The 8,338-nt window shown below is 35.2% G+C and overlaps 1 long non-coding RNA gene across 1 annotated transcript; it reads right to left on the reverse strand.

The window, feature by feature from the left end:
• Positions 1–1,620: 1,620 nt before the first annotated feature.
• LOC148871330 (uncharacterized) lies at positions 1,621–2,899 on the reverse strand. The gene is made up of 3 exons (XR_016108301.1): positions 2,448–2,899; positions 2,022–2,350; positions 1,621–1,845 (listed from the first exon to the last, which is right to left on the reverse strand). It is a non-coding gene; the product is annotated as an uncharacterized LOC148871330 (long non-coding RNA).
• Between the last annotated feature and the right edge of the window lie 5,439 nt (positions 2,900–8,338).

The following is an 8,338-nucleotide window of genomic DNA, read 5'->3' on the forward strand; positions in this document are numbered from 1 at the left end:
CGAATAGGTGCGGCCCTAATGAGAAACGAAACCTCTGCGATGAGAGTGAGAAAGAAACATCGAGAGCGCGAGAACTAGTCTCCCAACCGAGCACCACACCCCTACAACGATTAGAACTTCTCTGGCAACGTCTTCTTCTTCGTCGAAGGCAAAGCACCTTCACTGAGATCGCACTTCCGCTCTCTACATTTGCTTACTATTGTTCTTCCAACCGTTTCCAAGAGCATAAGAACTCGTTTGCCAGTTTCATCCCTATCATCGCTTCGAACTCCTTCGATCCGCCTGCTGATTTCGTACTTACAGTCTCGTTCTCCCTCTCCGCCAACAGCTTGGCCAGCGTGGTCGCCTCCTTTTGGAACTCCTTCGGTCCGCAATACTCATCGTTCTCCCTCTTGCTATTATCGTCTCTACCATCGTGAACTCTCTTTGCTGTGCCATTCATTCTCTCTCTCTCCAATCGAGCTTCAGATCTCCGAATGGCAAGTAATCAGATCATCGTCTTTCAGGATTTTCTGGCAAAATAGATTCCGGTGGAAGCAAGTTCCATTCTAGAATGACACTTGCCCTAACCATTACATCATAGAGAGGTCTTTTTTTTCTTCATTTTTTCGATGAGAAACTGACTCCGATGAGTCTTTTGTTTCTAGTAGAGACTACAACATTTTTTAGCAAACAGAGCAACTTCTAATTGCTAGTTCTGGTTGAAGGGAATAGAGACGCCGATGGTTTAAATTTTTTGGGTTAACTACAAATGTAAGTTTTGAGTAGGTTTTCATTTTTTTTGGATTTAACAATCTAGTGAATTCAAAGGTATAGACTATTCTCTTTGAGGATTTTTAGATTTCTAGAAAGAAATCAACTTGTTGAGATTGCCATTTCTTCTTAAAATTTATGTGAGGCGTTATTGTTATTTCTCCGTTAAACTTATCTGGGTTTGATTTTTTTCTTTCCTATAAAGAAATCAATTTGTTAAGGCATTATTGTTATTTCTCCATCAAACTTATCTGGGTTGCACCTTTTTGTCAATTGAGAAGAGCAAAAGGAGGAATTTGAAACCTCATGAATCAAAACAGTTTATGCAAATTGCAAGTAATTTTTGGGTTCGAGTGGGATAATTGGTCTCAACAACCAAACACTGGGAACATATAACATAGTGCGTAAGGAATGAGAAAATAAATTTTCCCTTCCCATCCCATCCTTTCTCAGCAACCAAACGGATCCTTAGGGTTTAAGAATTAAGAATGTTAGCAGAGGGCATGATAATCCACGCTTGTTGCCCTGTTACGGCCCTTTAAATATAACATCAACATGCATGTGCATTTTAGGGTGAAAATAGAAAATAAGGGAGCATGCAACATTGTAAGAATGGCATGAAAAAATTAAAGGGTTTCTATAAGAAAGATGTGGTTTCAAACTTGTCAACTAAAATATCAAAGGTATTACCTCAAGTTGTCGTCATGGTTACTTGTACTATCAAACAAAGGTAGGACAAAAAGGAAATACAGAGAACAACCTCAGATTGCTAACTGTTTCTTCTACAAGAAAACCAGCTAAAAAAAATGAACAAGGTAATGTTCGAGAAAAGCCTCTTGGTTGAAATTAAAATGGACCACTAGGAAAAAAACACAATACCTCATTCGATCATCAAAACCCTATTTTAAGCTTTAAGGAAGACAAAATCCCTATTTTAGCATCGAGTTAGAAGCAAAAATAAACAAAAAATAAAGATAGATACATGAACTGAGATTGAATCCGTATTTTAGGTTTCAAGAAGAAGAAGAAAAAAATAGATTAGTGAAGCTCTTGAATACGGCATTTGGTTGATTGCGATGAAGAAGAAAACACCTACAACAAAAAAAAGCATGAGAAGCGTGTTCAAATATAATAGTTGTAGTTTCTGATAAAACCAGAACAACGCAAACATGGAAAATGAAGATCTTCATTGTAATATTAGAAAAGAAATCCAAAAGGAACAAACTTTCAACAATCCATTCAAGAGCTTAGAGAAAGAAGAAAAATACATGTTTGTAGTGGAGAAAGTTCAAGCTCTGAAAAATCTTCACTCTTCTTCTTCTTCTTCTTCATTTCTTTTCTCTTCCTCTCTTTCTCTATGTGTGTTTCTATTTTGTCTACTCTCCTCTTTCCTCGTTTCACCGATCTGTCCTTTGAACTGAAAACCCATCTATATCATTTTTTTTTAAACCTAGAAGTTCACTAGCAAACAAATGATCCATAATAGGATCAGCAGGAGGTAACCCCGCCGCCTCAGCACCACCACAGCCACTACCTAAAAGTCCTTGCATCCTCTTCAAGTAAAGCCAGAACTTCTAGAGGTGACTTGCGACATTCTCTGTAAATGAACCAAATCTAAAGCTATGAAATCTCTGTAAGTGGAAAGGAAGAGAGACAGAGAGGAAGAAGATGCGAGGATGGAGGCGAAAACCAACCAAACTCGGAGGTCGGGGGAGATGAGATGTGAAATCAAAGAGGCCTTCTTCCACTGGTCGTGAGATGCATTTGGACACTAGAGAGGAGATGAAGGAGAGAACCAGCTCTAGCACACCAGTCGAGGAAACTAGGGCCAATGGGAAGGCCGGCGAAGAGAACGGCTTGGAGGTCGGGAGGGAAGGCGAAGCTGAACTCGGCCTTAGCGGGGGTGAACTCGACACCAGAAGAGGCCTTCCTCCATTGGTTGCCAGAGTTGCTCTGTTTCACACATATAAAACATCAACAAAGCAGGGACCGTCTAACGAAATTGTCACAGATATGAAGCCCAATCTTTAGCTTCCCTTCCAAGAATCCATGGTGAGAGAGATGAGAAAGAGAGAAAGAGACGAGAGAGAAAGAAACGCCATAGGAAAAAGAGAGAGAAGAGAGAGTGGGATAGAAAGGGAGGCAGGTAGTGAGCAGGCAGAGAGTATCGAATAAGGAAAGAAATGCCACTGGGAAACGTGTTGTGTCACTTGGACACGTAATTTTCATGCAAACAAGGGGAAGTAGTTATTGCATGAAATGTGTCCATGCAATAAATGCGAGTTCGAGAGATTGGTGGTGATATATGCTTAAATCATTTGTACGTGAGAGCATCAATCTAAGTAGATTCCATTTAGCGCCAAATATTTCATGTTAATATTAATATATATATATATATATTTTATTAATAATTGAAGTACAATCCATAATGACTTTCGGCAAAACTGCTCAATATAATATTATTTTAATAATAAAAAGTTCATGAAAAGACAACGAAGATAGAAACTATCATTATCTTTTGAAATAAAAATTAAATTTTTAATATTTTGTAGGAAAAGCCCACTTACAGCCTATCCTTTAGCCTTGACTTTTCATTTCACATCATCTCCATCCTTTCCTCAATGTCTTCATCTCCATCCTCTCCTCTCTGTTGTTCCCGATTGCAGACTTTTCCTTTTTTTTTTTTCCATCATTTTATCGCTCTCCCTCTTAAGAGGTAATCAACAAATCACAGGTTGGCGGGCATTGGCCACACCTAGTTTCTTTGGTTGGTTTTGCTAACTAGGGTCAAAGCTTTGAATCAAATCCAGAGCTTTTCAACTTGACTTATGCTATCTCAAGTGATGACCATAGACAACGAAGACAGAAGCTATCATTACCTTTTGAAATAAAAATTGATTTTTTAATATTTTGTAGGAAAAGCCCGCCTACAGCCTATCCTTTAGCCTTGCCTTTTCATTTCACATCGTCCCCATCCTTTCCTCAGTGTCTTCATCTCCATCCTCTCCTCCCCATATCTATTGTTCTTCCTGGTTGCAGACTTTTTCCTTTTTTTTTTTTTTTCATCATTTTATCTCTCTCCCTCCTAAGAGATAGTCAATAAATCACAGGTTGGCGGGCATTGGCCACACCTAGTTTCTTTAGTTGGTTTTAGGGTGAAGTCATTGATGGAGGAGCTAGAGCTAGGCTTGAGCAATATCATGGGAACACAAAACAAGTCCACCCCTGGTGGTTGAGAAAGGAAAAGGGACTCTTTGAAAGGATATATAGTGTTAGGCTTTGTTTTACATAGAGATACACATGTTATGGTGCATTGAAAAGCACCATATCATTTCAAATGTAAGCCATGTCAGATGCCACATTAGTGCCACTTCATGTTACCATTGGCAGCAAACATTACAAAAACAAGAGAATGCCAAATTCAACGTTCTCTTAAGCCACACATTCCCGAATTCCATGGCATGGACATTTTCTTCACGTTTTCTAGAAAAAAAACAGAACCAAACAATCCTACGTCTCTTGGTGCATCATTCCATTTTTTAGGCAATAACATCAATGCTAAACAGCACGCATGAGCCATTTGGAGAAATGTCAAATTCTTTTTTCTTTAATTTCCAAGTGTTTGTTGAAATGAAAGGTTTATGTGACATACTTTATAGGGTGTTAATCTAAGGTGTAAAGTAACTTTATAATACCATTTTTAAATAAACATTTAAAGCAATAAATACCCCATCTATAAACACCCACATAACCAAATACATACCAAATTTATGATGATTGTGGCCAAATCTCTTCTAGTATCATATTTTTCCTTTTTTTTTCCTCTAACAAATGTAAGGTTTTAAAAATTTATTTGAAAATAGAACTGCTTTGGACTCTAGTTTCTTGGTCAGCGGTTCAATTGTTCGGGTTGAATAATTCAACATGTGATTTGACAAATATAATTATAATAATATAAAATATTTATAATAATAAAGTAAATCACAAAATTTTAAAATAGTTGAAATATATATAAGAATAAATGCCATTGTTTAGAAAACTAGATCAAACTAATAGAATTGTGAATCGGGCTCATGGCCGGTTCTTTCATACACTAAAGACGATGATTCATGAAAAACTGATCTGGTTTAATAAAAAATTGGTAAACCAATCATAGTTTTATGAAATTGCTTGGGTCATAACATGGATAGAAACTTCAAAATAGTGAACAGTTCAAGTCAATGCAAAGTTTTAAAAATCAATCCAGAAATGGAACCATTTTGGCCTCCAATTTTTGGGTTAGTGATTCAACCCAAACAACCTATGATATCATAAATATAATAATTAAAATGTAAAATATTTATAATAATGAAATATATCATATAAATCAAAAAATAGTTAAAAACTTGAAATATTGCAAATAAATGCAAGGATAAATAACTAAATATGTAGAATCTTTCATATAAAAACTAGTAAAATTTGCAAAAAGTACAAAAATGGAATGTAAAAAATATAGAAGGAAAAATGCAGAAAGTTGTATAAAAAACTAGGCATACATATATATATATATATATATATATATATATATATATATATTTATCACACTAATCAAGTAATTACATTTATAACAAAGCATTTGTAGATACTCATTTACATTTTACATATCATATTTGTAGAATATAAATCATAATATGGTTTAGACTATTAACACTTGACAAACCATTTGATTGATATTTAATCTAGTATCAAAGAAAATTTGAGTATAGAGGAGACATATTTAGTTCTGATCACATTTGCATGAGCCAATAGTGCATACCTAGATTCAATCATCACTCAAGTGGATCAATCAATGTTGTTGCTATAAGTGGTGGTCACCACTACTATAGTGGTCATCATCACAAGAGATGAAGGATTAAAGGAGTTGATGGTCATTGCAAGAAGCTTTGATTCGTAATTGAGACTTGCCAGTCTTCTCAAGAAAGAAGACTTATAAACCCCTGTGGAAGAGTACAGTGTCAACTGTCATATAGGATTATGGAACAATTTTATATTTTATATATTTGTTTTAAATTAAATATAAATACATGCGAACTACTATTTGGGTTGAGCTTATACCCTACCCGGTGGGTACCTACCCCTACCCTCCCTAACAAGGTGGGTTTGTTTGCTTGAAGAACAGGTTTTGGGGGTGGGGTGGGGGACAGGTTTTAGTATTCTATAACCTATATGACTACAGGTAAGGTACGGTATTAGACTAAACCCAACCCTCCTCGACCCACATATTGTTGGAAAGCATATAGACTTTATCTACTAAGTGTTGAATTTAATAATATTTGGAATTTTATGTGAAAGATAATTCATAGTTTATGTGTTTTCTACATGTCTTAATTAAATAATAGGAAATTTTGTTGTTTATCTGTGTTATTTTACTCATTTATTGCTTATATATGACAAGAAATAATAGGAAATTATATATGGGCTCTAAATCCAACTTGCCCCTACCCTTGAATGTAGGGAGGGTAGGGTCGGGGAGGGTTTGGATTCTCAAAATCCAATTCATTACGGGTTTTGGGAAGGTACGGGTTGGAAGATTTAGGGATGCAGGTAGAGTCTATAATTTACAAAATCCTCCCTGAACCCGCCCCACTGCCATCCCTAGATTGAACGGCTCAATGGTTCAACCATTTCAAAAAAATAAAGTCCAGGAAAACCAAAACCAGGAACATGACTTGTTCTCGGGTCAACGTCATTTTCAAAACCATGAGCAAATATTTACATGCTTTGTATGTGGCAATTTTAGATGACGATGATAAATTCTTATATTTTATGTATATGAAAATAATTCTTATTTATTACACTTATTTTTTGTTCAATATAGTAAATATATAATATTAGAGATGTGCCTAAATGTTTACAAAAATTCTACAATTTTTTCATAATTTGTTTATATATATATATTTTTAATGTTTATTATTTCATTATGACATAAAAAATTGACACATTTGACTTGACTACCACCAAATAATAAAACAATCTCATTTTTAAGTTAATTTTAAATTTTGTATTTAATTTCCATCTATAAGAGCATAACTTATAAAAGTCAATAAACTTAATTGATATTACTTGAACCCAAACTGAGTTATTTACTAAAAATAAACCAAGTTGGCCCTATCCAACCTAGGTTACAAAAGGACAAATTAAGTCAAGCTTTGACTAGTGACTAACAACTGTAAATACTTGGCCACTTATTTTGATGTAGCATACTTCTTAGAGAATTTAGAAATTTTATTAATTAGTTAGAGAAATAAACAAATAAATATAAATAGGGGACCCTTTCTTCACCGAACGACGATTGTGACTTTATTTTTGTTTATTTTATTGCGGCGATAGTATTCAGAATATTCCACTTCCTAGTATATTTTTTTGACAATTGTTCTTTACTGGACGACAACGTTCTACACCTCGAAGTTTGATCTCTTCACTAGACAATGACTGTGAGTTTACTTTCGTATTTCTTTGCCTTGTTTTCTTGTAGAAGTTCATAGGAATTCGATTTTGCAGCTATTTTTTTCTTGAGTTTGATTTCTTTGCTATTCTTTTGTAGGAGTTCAATTCCGTGCTATGTTTTCTTGTTTTCTTATAGAGCTCAATTACTTCAATTATTTTAGGATTGATAGAATGAGTTTTTCTAAAGCTTCTTTTGGGTTTTCTTTTTTTTTTTTTTTTTTTTAAGTTTGGTTTTACTTGTTTGTGCTCAATTACTTTACCTTATAATCTCAGAATCAATCACCCACTCGGTTGAACATGTAACTTTCCATTTAAATAGTAAAACCCTTATAAATTAATGTGGAAAACCTTTTTAGCAATGCATGGTTGAGAGACAAGTCAGCCTTAGTGCTCAAAAGCCAGTAAAACCCTAATAAATTATTGTGCTATATGCATATGCATTTTTTAGTGTTTAGTAGCTTACCAGTACTTGTTTTCAGTTATCTAGGTAAATGAAATCTCATACTGAGCATCATGTTGATAATGAGTAGCCTGAAGCAATTCATGGTGTTAACCTAAATGTGCTTAATGTTGACCTAAATGTGCCTAACAAGGAGCCATGTTTGATTATGAGTTTAGTGAAGATGAAGTAAATGATGGGGTGATGTTATTTTTGATGTTGTTATGAATGACGAGGATGTTAGGATTCAAACAGAGGATGATAATGGCCTATTAGATTATGAACCTGTATTAGAATATGAGAGCCTAGTAGATTCAAATGATGATGGTGCAAGACATGCGCTTGAAGTACCATTCAATATTGAAATACCTAATTTGCAAGTGGTTATGTGCTTTTCAAGTGTCAAAGAATTTAGGACTGCTCTCAAAGAGCACATTATTATAAGCAGGTTTCAAATGAAGTATGATGGAGGATGATTTGACCTAACCTACTGAGATGATGACACGTGGACCTAGCTCAGCACGAGCAGCAGCTCAGCAGCCTGGCTTGACTGTGACCAAGTAACAAGCCTGCAGAACAGCTCACTATGTCATAGCTCTCTATAGGGGGAGCTTGCTACGGCGCGAACTCCAGATCCCCCGAGCTACTAAGAAGGGAATA

The sequence above is a fragment of the Nelumbo lutea genome, chromosome 2, assembly GCF_056320005.1.
Source record: "Nelumbo lutea isolate HS-2025 chromosome 2, American lotus-T2T, whole genome shotgun sequence".
Taxonomy (NCBI): domain Eukaryota; kingdom Viridiplantae; phylum Streptophyta; class Magnoliopsida; order Proteales; family Nelumbonaceae; genus Nelumbo; species Nelumbo lutea.